The following is a 14369-nucleotide window of genomic DNA, read 5'->3' as shown; positions in this document are numbered from 1 at the left end:
ATGTATATGTATATGTATATGTATATGTATATGATTTGTGGTTTGCTTATGGATGGAGCTCTTTGGTTAAAATAATTTTCATATACAATTTTTCTTCCGATTGTTTCAGTTTATCAGTCATTAATATTCATTTAAAATCCATTAAACATACTACAGCCTGGAGTCTCTTGTGTAAGCTGACCCAATTTAACACTTTTGTTCCATCCACGGTCACCTTCTGTATGTGTATTCAGTTGTAAACAACCATTAGGCACATACTTTGCAGGAGGGTATTGTCATGTAATCAAAATGTGTTTTGTGTAATATTATGATGTAGTTTCATGATGCAATGTCCCCGAGACAAGCCAGCTGTTTCTAGCATAGACCATTAGTCAAGAAAAGCCTAACCTTTCATTCTCTGCTCCTATTTCAATAAAGCAGAAGCCTATGATTTTGCTCGTAGCTCACAGTCTGAGGCCACAGTTGCATGAGCTCATGAGAATCCAGCTGTCTCGTGAGGTAGTCTTTCCACAGTGTCATAAATTTAAAAATAATTTTCCATAGTCTAGTATGAGGTGGAAGAGGGGGTCAGATGCCATCAGTGGAATTTATGGAGGAAGGTGTTCCATCACAGCTCTCCGAGTTTCAGCTAAAATGGATGTGATCATCATATTTGCCTGTCACCAGTGGCTGAGTTTGTCAATGATGAGTGAAGAACAACATAAAATGTCTTTGAAAGTCTATCCTGCGCTGACCCTTTTCAAACATCTCCGTATGAAATTGGCTCATATACAGAGATATGATGCATGTCAAAAGTGTTGTATCAAGAGAAATATGGAAGGGGCTTGGTTTTCAAAATGCTACTGGCCTAATACCCCATTTTGACAAAGCTAACAAATAGAACATTCAGTTTGATGGAAATGGAAAAATGTAATATCTCCAAATGAATAGAACATTTTGTTTTCGGAGAACCTTATTTTGTCCTCACTCCGTCTGTTCCTGTTTGTAAAGAGTGAGTCATTTTCATACAGAACAATCTCAAAATATAAATGCTTTTTTGCTCTCATTTTTGTTTTCATTTTAATTAGCAATTTAAATAGCATGGCTAATATTATGAACATAATTTGTGTCTGAATGTAGCTCCCCTCCCCCCTGCAGGGTTGGCTGCTGCTTCCCCCCCGGCTTCTTGTGACCCAGACAGCCATTAACTTCTTTTTCTATTCGCTGTTCTTTTTCTTGTTTTGGTTGTTTGTCAGATGATCCATAAAAGGGCCCCATGTAGTAACAGTGAAAAAAAAAAAAATAGAAAAAAAGTTTGTGAAATCTGGAAAAGGCGGAGGAAATACTTTACTGATGCACGATATTAAATGAGAAAATTGGTGTTTCAACTTGAAGTCAGAGGATATTGTTGGGACAAACAGTCCATCAAATAAGGAAACACATTCATCCCATGCTAGTTTTTTTCTCACATAGGAATTGTCAGAAATGTTATTTTTGACAATGAGTTGTTTTTAAGGATGATGCGTGGAACTGAATATTTTGTGTTCTTAAAATAGATAGAAATATATGCAGCATTTGAACAAAATGGTCAAAACACTAAAAGGATCATACTATTATTTGATGTTGCCCTCTGCTCCTCATACATGTTAAAATTGTTTGTGATTAACAATGACACAGGTGTTATCATATAATTGAATTAAATTGAATTAAAACATTGAATTAGACATATCTATAGTAAGTTTACTAACAGATCGTTTATAAACTTGGAATATCTGATTATCTTAGTTACAAGTACAAGTTCCACACGATGCATACGGGAGGTGTCATGCATGAAAAGGTTTTTCCTCTTCTCACTCACTTTAATGTTTAGCTTCGACAGTGGCACACTGACTAATGAACATCGGTGGAAATAGGCTTGGCTCTTTTACAGGTAACTGTAACCTTCCGCAATTTTACAGCAATGCTTGAATTTACCAAGTAATTGGGCTTGTGCACATTGTGCATTTGTCACAGCAGTGACTTTGTCACATTTTGGCACTGATTTAATGCAGAGATTGTTTAATTGGAGTGACAGCAATGTCGATACACACAGCAGACAGCTGATATCTGTAGTATTATTGTGATTTAGAACTTAGATTAGATGCGAAAATGGATGAACTTGTCAATAATGGAACCTTTCAAGCAGAATCAAATCAACCCATGAGCAGAGCAACTGGTGGCAATTACCCCCCCTCTTGGTTTCAACAGTCAGAGGTGGCCTTCATTCTCAGTGCATTGAGGCCCAGGGTGCTGATCAATAACATGGTGTAAATGGAAGAACTTGGCCTCTGTTATACGAAGGAGACAGCACATTCACCAAGATTGGCAGAGCCATTCACAAGATTTTTTTTTTGCTTGCAAAAAGACCTGACATAAAGTAGGGACACACACACACACACATGAATACAAGCTGTTTTATTCAATTCTCTAATGTCAGTCTGAAGCTGTTCAAGAGAAAAGGAGCCCTTCAACTGAGCCACGGCTCCCTGTGGTGATGGCAGAAGTTAAAAACAGGAGGACGACCGCTCGCTGTCTTTCCAAATGTTTTGCCGTGGATTCACGTAATTCTCTTTTGAATCTTTATAGCTGTTTGTGAATACATCTTTCTCAGTGAAGCATAAAACAGTCAGTTAATAGATTTAGTTTTTCTTTCAGCTGGCCAAAATAAAATTGATGAATTAAAAGAAATATGCAATTACCAATATTTTACTGAACAATTTTTATGAGGATATTGAACACTGTTAAGGCTAAATATATAAAATACATCCTATTTTAATATATAAATGAAATATGAAGTGATGTTTGGATAGCATTATGTGTTTAAGCAGGACATTCAACACAAAGAGCTTGACTCCAACTTCTTGATCTCCACTCCCTGTAGCCTCACCGTTCCAACCGGGTTCCTCTCATTCACACATACATTCTGTCTTGCTGCGACTAATCTTCTTTCCTCTCCTTTCTATAGCATACCTCCATCTCTCAAGATTTCCCCCAATCTGTTCTCTGCTCTCACTACAGACCACAATGTCATCTGCAAACATCATGGTCCATAGAGATTCCTGTCTAACCTCATCTGTCAGCCTGTCCATCACCACTGCAAATAAGAAGGGGATCACAGCTGATCCCTGATGAAGTCCCACCTCCACCTTGAACTTCTCTGTTACCCCTACACCACACCTCACCACTGTCTCACAGCTAGCATACATACTGTATCCTGCACTAGTCTAACATGCTTCTCTGCTACTCCAGATTTCCTCATACAATACCACAGTTCCTCTCTCAGCACCCTGTCATATGCTTTTTCTATAACTACAAAAACACAATGTATCTCCCTCTGGCCTTCTCTGTACTTCTCTATTAGCAATACTGCATCCGTAGTACTCTTTCTAGGCATAAGCCATACTGCTGTTCACAGATGCTGACTTCTGCTCTGTCTTGTTTCCGCTACTCCTTCCCATAACTTCATTGTATGGCTCATCAACTTTATCCCTCTATTGTTGCTGCAATTCTGCACATCCCCCTTATTCTTAAAAATAGGCACCATCATACTTCTTCTCTTCTTCAGGCATCTGTTGAATATCTAGCCAGAAACTCTACTGCTGCCTCTCCTCGACACTTCCATACCTCCACAGGTATAACATCAGGGCCAAATGCCTTTCCGCTCTTCATCCTCTTCAGTGCCCTCCTCACTTCACTTTTACTAATCTCTAATACTTTGTGGTCCACAATAGTCACTTCCCTCTTATAGTCACCCTTCCCTCTTTTTCATTTTCCTCATTCATCTACTCTTCAAAGTACTCTTTCCATCTTCCCATCACTTTTCTGTCAATACTTTTCCCACTATCCTTATTCACTCGAACCTCCTGTACATCCTCTCCATCTCTATCTCTCTGTTTTGCAAACCTGTGTAAATCATCCTCTCCATCCTTACTATCCAACTGAGTATACCGATCATCGTACAGCCTTTGTTTTGCCTTCGCTACCTCTACCTTTACCTTATACTGGATCTTTCTGTACTCCTGCCTGTTCTCTTCTGTCCCCTCAGTATCCCACTTGTTCTTCTGCTCTTTGTCATTCTGCCACCAAATCTCCTTATCTACTTTCCAAACAATACTCCAAATATTCTCCCAACTGTCTCCCTCATCACATTAGCTTCAGTCGTCCAATCATCTCAAAGCTCTCCCTGACCACCAAGAGCTTTTCTCTACTCCTCCCTGAAAACCATACAACACTCTGTTTTCAGCTTCCACCACTTTATCCTCTGATCTGCCCCTTGATCTTCCTTTTCAATAAACTAATCTAAATTTCTGAAAATGGTTTCACATCCTATAGTCAACATTTTTTGGCTCAGCTCAAAATGCACTGTATTTGGATGAATGATTTGGCTCATGTGACCACATCAACATTAGCAGGCTAAATGTAATAGAGTCCTGTTTAGGACCTTGATGGTTTTTTTTTATTTTTTTTTTTACTGTCTAATTAATTGAGTACTTAATTTTCAATATATTCCTGTTTTTGTCTTTTTAGGGGAGCAGTTTCTATTAACTTTCCTATCATAGTCTCTTTGTGTTCTTGGCAGTAACACTTTTCTTCAGTTTTTTCTCCTCTGTCACAGTTTAATTCTCTCTTTTGAAGTCCTGGTTGATCCCAGTGTTAAAACCCTTGTCTCTTGCTGTTTTATTGAGTGGCTTCTATTAAGGACTGTATTTGTACAGACCTATTCATCCAGCCCCATTAAGATGTTGGTTTCCTACATTTGGTCCTGAATGTCGTAAGGAAGTACACATGGACTCACACATGACAAGATCTAATTTAGGCAGCATTCATATGAATAAAAATAGCCAATATTTATTTATTAACCAGTTTAAATTTGCAGGAGCAGTGCACATTAATGAACATTTCTTTCATTTTACCAGGGGTTAAGCTATGTAGATGTTTGATTTTGAGATTATTCCAGCTCAATAATTTGTAGTTTGTCAGGCAGTAACAAATATGATAATTTCGGTATCTTGTAAATTATCTGCATGGCTTGATGGTATACTGACTGTACAGGTATGACACTTCGGATACTTGTGCTGGAAATTTTACTAATTAAACTTCATTATCCTTGGGAAATCTTGTAGCAATTCAACCTAATTTTTTTTTGCCTTTATTTCTTTTAAGGGAAGATATCAGTTCAAATTTGCCACAATAACATCTGACAAAGATTGATCATGATTGTGACCCCCATGGACATAAACTTCAGTATATATATTTTTTTGTTTTGTTTTATAGTTTCAATATATTTATTTAGAACTATGTATGAAGTCAAGAATCACAAAATATTTCCAGACACATACTATACTTAGCTTTCCCCCCCCCTGATTTCAGATGTATCATTATCTGTGGTCCTTCAGGAAAAGATCATACAGACTGTTGTTTTGTTATGTTTCAGTGTCATTGTGCGACATTATCCACTACAACTGTGAGCTTAAATGCAACTTGCTGTTTGTCCTTCATGTATATAGTTGTCAAGATCTTCTGCATATACCTTTGGATTTCACATTGTTGGCATATGTTTGAAAGATCATATTTGTATATGCTGAATAAGGAAGGCCCCCTGAATTGACCTTTGGAGAATACCAATTTCACAACTAAGGACTGATGAAAGCTCAATATTTATCGTAACCTTCTGTGATCTAACTTTCAGATAAGACTGGATCCATGTGATAGTATTATGGGAAAAGTTAAATGTCGAAAGCTTTGACCCCTATGGTCAACAGCATCAAATGATCTTTTTAGATCTAGGAATAGGAATGCCCAAATAACATCTCACTTATCTAATTTGATTTTCTGTTCAAGCAGATTTGTTTGTTTCTGTTGAATTATTGCTCCTACACCCAAACTGCATCCGGTTTATATTGAGAGGATTGGTTTTCAGATGGTTGGAGAATGGTCCTGCAGTTTGTCTTGCCATTACCTTTAAAACAACATACATTATGCTAATTGACCTATAGTTAGAGGCCTCTGAGGGATCACTAATTTTTTTTGTACAGGAGTTATTACAGCTCTCTGTAAAATGTTCTCAAGAATGGATCTCTTGATAGCATTTGTTATTGGTTGAGCCAAAATTAGTCGAACTCTTTCAAAAACATAAACTCTGACATTTGCGTGAGTCTATTTGTAAATTGATGAAGAGGATATTTCCTGTTATGGGTTTCAAGTCACTGACAAATCGACTAATATACCGTCAGCAAAATAATATTCTCGTAGCTATATATTGTGCTGCTGAAGACAATGGTGAAAGCATGATGAAAAACAAACCTTAACGGTACTTACAAAGACACAATTTATAATATTCAGTTTTGTCATTCATCGCCTTTGCATATGCCTTTGCATAACAGATCCCTTTCAACCTTGATCAGTGGTTGAATCCTAATATACTTTATATACTGGAAACTCTTTAAAGTCTGTGCACTAATGGCAATGTTTGAAAACCGGGAAACGATGAATCTTTTTCTTTTTGCTCTTTCACGGTCTTGATTACTGATTCTTTCTTTGACAATTTTGGCCATAAAACAATAATCAGTCCATATATAAATCTGTCTGGTGGGCAAGTGCAAGGGAAATTAATGTTTATCTGTTTGTCCTTGTTTGTGTAAAGGAAAATGCAAAAGGGGTAATATTTCAGAAAAAGAGACATTTTAGAAAAAAATCCAAAAAGCAATCTTCAGTTCAATTCAATTAAAAAAACTTTATTCATCCCCAGGGGCAATAGCGATCTTAGCATGTGAAGCTACTATATAACAGTTTAATCTCACTGCAATTTTTGTAGTTTGTTCTTTGCCAAAAATTGAGATACCGGCCCCCAACTGACTACCACAAGAAGTTATTATGTCTGTGATAACTTGATAACTAGTTTGCTTCCCTCTCCACTTGGATGCATCATAGCAATTTTCCGAGACCAGAAAGTAATGGAAGATGGTTCGAATATTAAGGGAAAGATCAAAACAAAAACAAAACAAGCAAACAAGACTAAATTAATGATTCCAAAATGACTTCACTCTCATTAAATATAGAATTCAGCATGCAATCCTAGAAAATAAACATTTAGCAAGTATTATTTGTGGAGCTCAGAGAATGAAGTATTGCATTTGTCAGTAAGCGCTATACTTCTCATTCTTCAATTTGATATGTCGTGGGAGGCAAAACATCAAAATATATAATATTGAGAGCAGTTATTGACACATCTCTCACCAGAAAAACTTCTTTTTTCACGCTCGGAGAACAATTTCACTCACATATCAGGAAATTGGCCTCATAACACATGTGTGGCATATTGAGCGTGCTCAGGGGGTAACAGGTGCCAAATTTACATTCATGAGATGTAAAAGAGAGGAGTGAAGGAAAATACAGATGGAAAGTAAGAAGGGAGTAAGAGAAAATGAGGCAACCATATTTGATGTGGTGACATTCAGTTTACTGTGTGTATGTGATCCCAGGGATAACAGTATCAGTGGATGTGGAGTTCTTCCATCCTGGAAAATATTATGTCATGTGGAAACTTCTAATGCCAAACTTAATGAGATGACCCATCTCAAAGAAAGCAATATGTGTGAACCAGTGTCCCCGCATCAAAAGAGAATCTGGGGGATTTATGTCTCAGCAGAAGTAATAAAAATGCAGATTCTGACTAGATCCAATCATGACATAAACACATCTACAGTATGTTGTTTCATTTTTTTAAGTCTTTGTTGATGTTTCCTTTTTTTTTTAAAACCTTGTCGGGTGCCCATTACATATCAGTTTTCTGGTCAACAAATAAGCAGCTGAAGACTGTCTATGTATCTGCTCAGTTTGTCTGAGCCCTCTTTGATCTCTTTCATTTACTGTAATTTTGACCACACTCATGCCGTGGCTTATCAAATTTGGTGAAATGATATGCTGTACCCAGGACTTGGTTGAGTTACTCTGCCTGATACTCATTATATTACACATTTCAAAACACATGAATTATACTTAACATATTCCACATGTAATCTGACTTTTGGGTTAGTGAAAGTTGTACTAAAATAACTCTTCATTAATTTATTCTCATTAAGGGGATTTTGAGGTGTAGTTAGAGCTATGTTTTCGCATGACACCTTGCTTTGGTCTTAATGTGCCATTACTCTGCCATTAAAAAAGGAGGAATATGCATCATTTTAACCTTCAACTTTCCTTGTTGAGGATTTTTGACATTTCAGACAGGCAAGCAACATGAGGGCCTTTTGGCATTTTGGTTGGTTTATAACATCTGGACTTTGAAATCAGTACATAAGAGTCATTTGCAAAGAACTCAGAAAAGAGCTCTATTCCTTGGTTCGGTGGGCTAATAAATTGTATCCAATCCTTTTTTGAAAGTTTTGTCATATTTGTTAAAAACAAAACTTGAAGTGATAATATCTCTCAGCAGAAATATGACATCTACATGTTAATTTTACTTGGACTCTGTACTTTTCAGCCATTCTATCATCCCTCATTACACACACACCCACACACACTATCCAAGACCTAAGAACATTCTCTTGGAGCTGATTACCAGAAATGAGGGAGGATATGAAGACACAAGGCTGGGACCCCATTTGTATAACAAAATGTGAAAAAATGAAATGAATTGTGGTTGTCTGTCTACATGAGAACAGCATTTGTGTTGCCTTAAAACAGATCGATACAGAAACGGGCTCCAGAGATGAATGGCTTGAGAAGGCCTTTTTCTCCGTGTCTGTCTGGACAGAAAAAATGCATGAAAAAATATACATCTCCACTAAGGTTGCATTCCATTGCCATGCTTTGGTTGGTTGACCATAACAACAAATGGGATTTGTTGTTAGTATTTCAGCAAACATGACTCCCTAGTCTACATTCTCTTGGAGTTTACCCACCTTGTAGTTTAGATCACTTGAAACAATACTTTCAGCTCTTTTGGCCCATGCAATAATATGATTCTTCACCACTATTTAAGCCTACACTCTAGTATCCATGTTTTTTTTATTGCGCTGAGATAGGAAGTTTCTCCATGCATGCATGTGTTTTTGAATATCACAGGATGAGACCTCAAATTTCTGGTCTGGAATAGGTAGTACAGCATTTCTAGTGTTTCTTAGAGTCTCAAGTGCATTTATTTTACATATTACTGTTTGCATGAGGAATTGTGTATTGGGCACCTGAAAATTAACGGGAATGTTGCTGTGTAAACAGGTCCTTAGAGACATCCTGGTACCAGCGTGCCTTGGTGCTTGGTGTCGGTATTCCAGCATCTTTTTCCTCTGCTCTTTGCTTACTGATTTGGATAGTTCTGTTTGTGTTTGCTGTGGATCAACCTGTCTGATTTAATGGACTTTGTCTGAGAACCTTGTGTGGATTCATTCAACAATTGGGTCAGGATGATTCACTACCCATTACAGTTATACAAAATTACTTTTACTGATGCATTCTTTTTCAGGGAAAAAAAAAAAAAAATTCTCATCATACATCTTTCAGTAACCTTGGATCTGTTACCTCTTCAAATTTGTTTTACAGCACAAAGTTTCTAATGGTAGTTTGAATAAAAGACAATGAATGTTGGCTTTTAACTAGAATGAGAATTCTACAGATTTTAGAACAGGGTATTTATGAGCCAGAGGCCTATAATTTATTCACTTTGTTGCAGCTAATCCACATTGAGAATTCCAGGCTTAAACCCCTCAGTTATCGGGCTTTACAAAGGCATGTATTTCCAGAACAATATGGCTGCTCTCAGCACGTACCCTGAGGTGACAACCTAGCCAATGAAAGTATACATGTAAGCAGAGAACGGCACAACGACATAGTACACACAAATACTAACCTCAGAAGAAATATTCACATTACATGTACAATAAATGTCACCCAGACACACATTTAATTCAGCTCAAATCAGCAATATGCAAGCAAACAATTATGACCACAAATTACACCAGTAATAATGGTAGACTGCAGATTCAAAGCTACAGTACTTACCTCAAACAGTGGAAGAAAATTGTAATCACGTAAGTATACTGACTACCAAGATTCAATAAGTTTTTTTTCTTTTTTAATGACTTGTCTGATTTACGCAGCACCCTAGATACATTAAATTAATAAATTCTGTGTATTTTGTATTTTCTTTCAAGATGAAGCAATTTTAAACAAAAATGTCATCAGTTCTCCATCATGGGATTAATACTGAGTTATTTTATTTGATCTCATCCAATGAGGAAAAGGGGACTATTTGACTTTATTGAAACAATACTGTCACACTGTAATTCCTTTGTTTGTTTGTTTTTTGTTTGAAAAAAGCTCTTTGGTTGTGGGCATGAATTACCTTCTGGTCACTGCTTCCACTACCACTCTGCTCATGATGGGTGCTTTTCAAGTCCTCCATGTAGGATATGAACATTCTTATCCCAGCATCATCATGGAGTGAGCTTACCAGTGTGGTATTGATTTTGGCTGCGCACCAAATAATTTACAGAGTTACAGTCTTGGCAGCATCATTTTTTCGTGCATCTTCACCCTCTCACCATACCAGCTGGCATCCTTTGTCCAACTCCTTTCCAGCCAACATCCCCAATCTCCACACTCACTAAAATTCTTTAACTTGTACTCCATTGAGCTTTGCTCTCCAGTCTGCATGCTTATTCAATAAGACATGCACACAAAAGCAGTTCTGGATTTTCTTTTCACATGGATGCATCTATAGATTTCACATTTCACTGAAGGTGCTCCTTTTCTCTAACGCTTTCAATCGTTGGGTCAGCTTGTTTAGACCTTTGATTAATCACTTTCCTGTCCATGACTTTGCGTAGGTTTGCCGTGAAGCAGCTTATAAACATAACCAAGAGACACCACTATAGAACACCAATGCTACAATCGATTTTCCTGAATAGAGAACAGCAAAACAGTTGTCCTTTGCATGAGGGACTTACCGAGGTCTAAACTGTACAAGAACTAGGTGACAGATTAATTATGTTGATCAATTCAAATACATGTTTTACAATGACGATTAAAATGCAAAATATATATGGCACCTATGAGTCCCAATTCAATGCTCCTCCCACATAAGAAAACTCCTCTTCTCTGTTTGCAGGTCAAGGCTGAGGTTGGTATGATAAAAATCAGGGATATAGTTTTAGGCTGCACTATGGAGAAAATACTCTAAGACAGATATCTTGTTTCTCCCTCTGTCACAACCCTCAGAAAAAAGGAAATCAAACAGATATGCAACAATTTCTCCATACCCTGGTGGCAATGCATAGATTTTCATGTCCCATAAATCTATTCAATTTTGGTTCAAAAGTTTAAATTGCACTGATTTTTCTATATTATTCCTCAGGTTCAGCTTGAGTGTTACATCTTCAGTGCACAAGACAGATTCATTTCTTGGGAACCCTCCTAGAAACATTCATACACTAGCATGTAAACATGTCTTCCTCTTTGGCTTTTTTGACAATTAGTAACACACATTGTGTAAATCAATTTGACTTACACCCATTTGTAACCATGATTTTGCCATGACATTAGTATTATTGGCGGTGGGACCCAAAGCAAAAAGTGAATTCAGAGGAGGATGTGATGGTAGGTACGGGGGTGGGGTGGGAGGAATTGGAATTAATAAGTAGAAAAATCACTTCAGGGGAAAGATGTGTGCATGAAATTCATTTTATGCAATGTGTGCTAAGCCAAGGCTCTTCAACCAGCCGTTTTCTTTTTGGTCCCTTGTGCATTTGGAACAATATGGGGTCACCCTCCCATAGACACTAAGCCCCTGAATCTCTCTCCATGCCTCTCGCTGTTTTTGTCCATCCAGTGCTGAGACAGCATGTCGCCCTCACCAAGGAAATTGAAGGCTATTACAAAGTATTAAGAAAGAGTCAGAGTCAGAATTGGAAGTGATAAGATGCATGCAGGACAGTTATCTTCAATACATTTTCCCTGAATAAGGGATTAGTGAAATTGGTGTTGGCATCACAGAAGTGCATCTAAATCTGATTAATGTAATGCACTTGGTTGCGTGCTGATTTCAGTCAAGCTTGCTTCTGTATGGTTAAAAGATAAATGGAAAAAATTTGCAAAAACTAGTTGCTTTTATAATGAAGGTCTCCCATTATTACAAAGAAGACCAAAAAAACAAGCACCAGGTATTTATGGCCATTATAAACTTAAAAAGGTCATTCACATCTCAGCTCTGCCTCACATAGTCTGGCACTTTTTTTTACACATTTAATGATCTATAAATATCAATGAAATAAGCAAAAGCAATAACTTGAATATTAAATTTAAATTATGTCAAGTCAGATTCCTGATCTGAAGTATGTTTAGCACCAGCTCATCAGGGAACGTCTTCCTGTGAGCTTTGACAAGAAATCAACTCTACTGGCAATCTCCTGCTTTGGATAAGGGTACAATGTTTTAAATTGCATGAGCCTGCTGCCTTTGCCTTTTAACAGTTACTGACTCACCTAATAAGATAAGACTCACCTAATTGAGCGCACTAAAATGCCTCAAATATCAAATCAGAAATAGGTGTCTAGGAAACGACTTTAGAGGCACATTTCAGATGTCTTTTCATTAAAACATGTATTCTTTTTGAGAGGTGAAAAAATCATGTTGAGTTTTGACAACCAAGATAAACACGGAATATGAATGATTTGTAAAATTCACAAAACAAATCATCTCAATGTCAATGTTGATACTTTATCTTTACTTTTAATCATATCTTATGATCTACTGCTGCAGACAGTATGCCCTCAAGGTGAAATAATTTGTAGCAAGCAAAAACAGGTTCAAACCAATATGTAGCTAGAGTTGTCACATTTGAAAATATGATTTCAACTCCTGAGAGGAAGAGTTGTCGGGGAGCGAGAAACTCTGCTTTGTTCACTGTCTGGTATCTGGTAGCTTCTCTAAAAAGGAGACATTTTCTACTGCTGGTTATAGATCAGAAATGTCCTCCAAAACAACCAATCAAATCATACCTTAAAAATAGATACAAAAATAATAAATGATTACGTACATAAATTGCTAGGTCTCCCTTTTCACGACTTTTCCCATTGACTGTTCTTTGTTTCTGTCCTTATTCTAGTTTTAAGTTGTGAGTTGAAAAGTCTCTTCTGTCTGATTGAACCATTTTTCTGCATAAATTAAGTCACAATTATGCATGTCATGTGGAGAGAATGTCAATATATCTTTCCACTCAAAGTGTTCTTGTGAATTTCCCAGATCAGAAACTCAATGCAGATATTTTGTACGTCAACATGATAACATCGTAATACAGACACAACTGAACAAGCCACAAAACATAGCAACTTCTCTGTCAACAGTTATAACGGTGCCTTCGTCTATGTCCCGAAGTCGTTCCCTCTTCACTCTTTGGCTATTCACATTCCAGAGGCCGATACAGACACCAAAATATGTTTTAACAAGATCTAGATCAAGATGAGCATTAACTTTTTTTTGTTTGGGTTATACTTTATTAAGGATTATGAAGGATTCTTGCTCCTCTTTTTTTTTTTCTAAATATGGATCTTTCTTCAGAAGATCCAAATACTTGATCCAAGTTTAGCCATCAAATAGATGTCTTATTTTTGATACATTCTGGCCAGTAGAATACATGGTCAGCAACTAACAACATTTATTTATTAATTATAGTGCCCCTATTTGCCCATGAACGTGTGGATAAGATTGTGCTGTATATGTCCTCTACTTTAAATGTCATTCATTTCAATTTTACATTTTGCATTACAAAATTTAGATTCTGTAGTATGAGTATAGTAATTTTTTTTTATTTTTTATTTTTGGATAAATTACCTTTTACCCCTTCGCTTTCTTCAAGGAACTAACTTTTAATTAAATGAACAAAGTGTTCAATGGCCTTTTGTTTCACTTTTTTATTTTAATCATTCTAATGCAAGAAATGCCTTCATTTTACAGAGAAGAAATATTGATTGTGGATACACAAGTCAGTTTGAAAAAAAATTCTGATACTTCAAACTTAATTGTTAAAAGCCCTCTATATTAAAAGCTGTAAGGCAAATAAAACCTCCATTTTTGAATATGAGAAAACACTGACAACTTGCTGCACATCCTTGATATGAAACTTAAATTTCAATAATGCCACCATCAACACCATCAAGCACAAAGACACTGAACTAAGCAGATTATAGTCATAATCAGAATACCCTGAACCCCTTGATGTATATGTACAAATATATGCCAGCATTTCTAGATTAATTTTTCTATTATAAATGATATCTGTTTCACAGGAATGCTGATAACGGCTAAGTTAATCGAGAGGGTCAATGAGGCATATCATTTACACTTCATTGTATTAC

The sequence above is a fragment of the Fistularia commersonii genome, chromosome 8, assembly GCF_037954325.1.
Source record: "Fistularia commersonii isolate RoL2024-O1a breed Wild chromosome 8, RoL_Fcom_v1.0, whole genome shotgun sequence".
NCBI classification, from domain to species: Eukaryota; Metazoa; Chordata; class Actinopteri; order Syngnathiformes; family Fistulariidae; genus Fistularia; species Fistularia commersonii.
The sequence above is the reverse complement of the archived record's forward strand: the minus strand, read 5'-3'. Positions refer to the sequence as shown.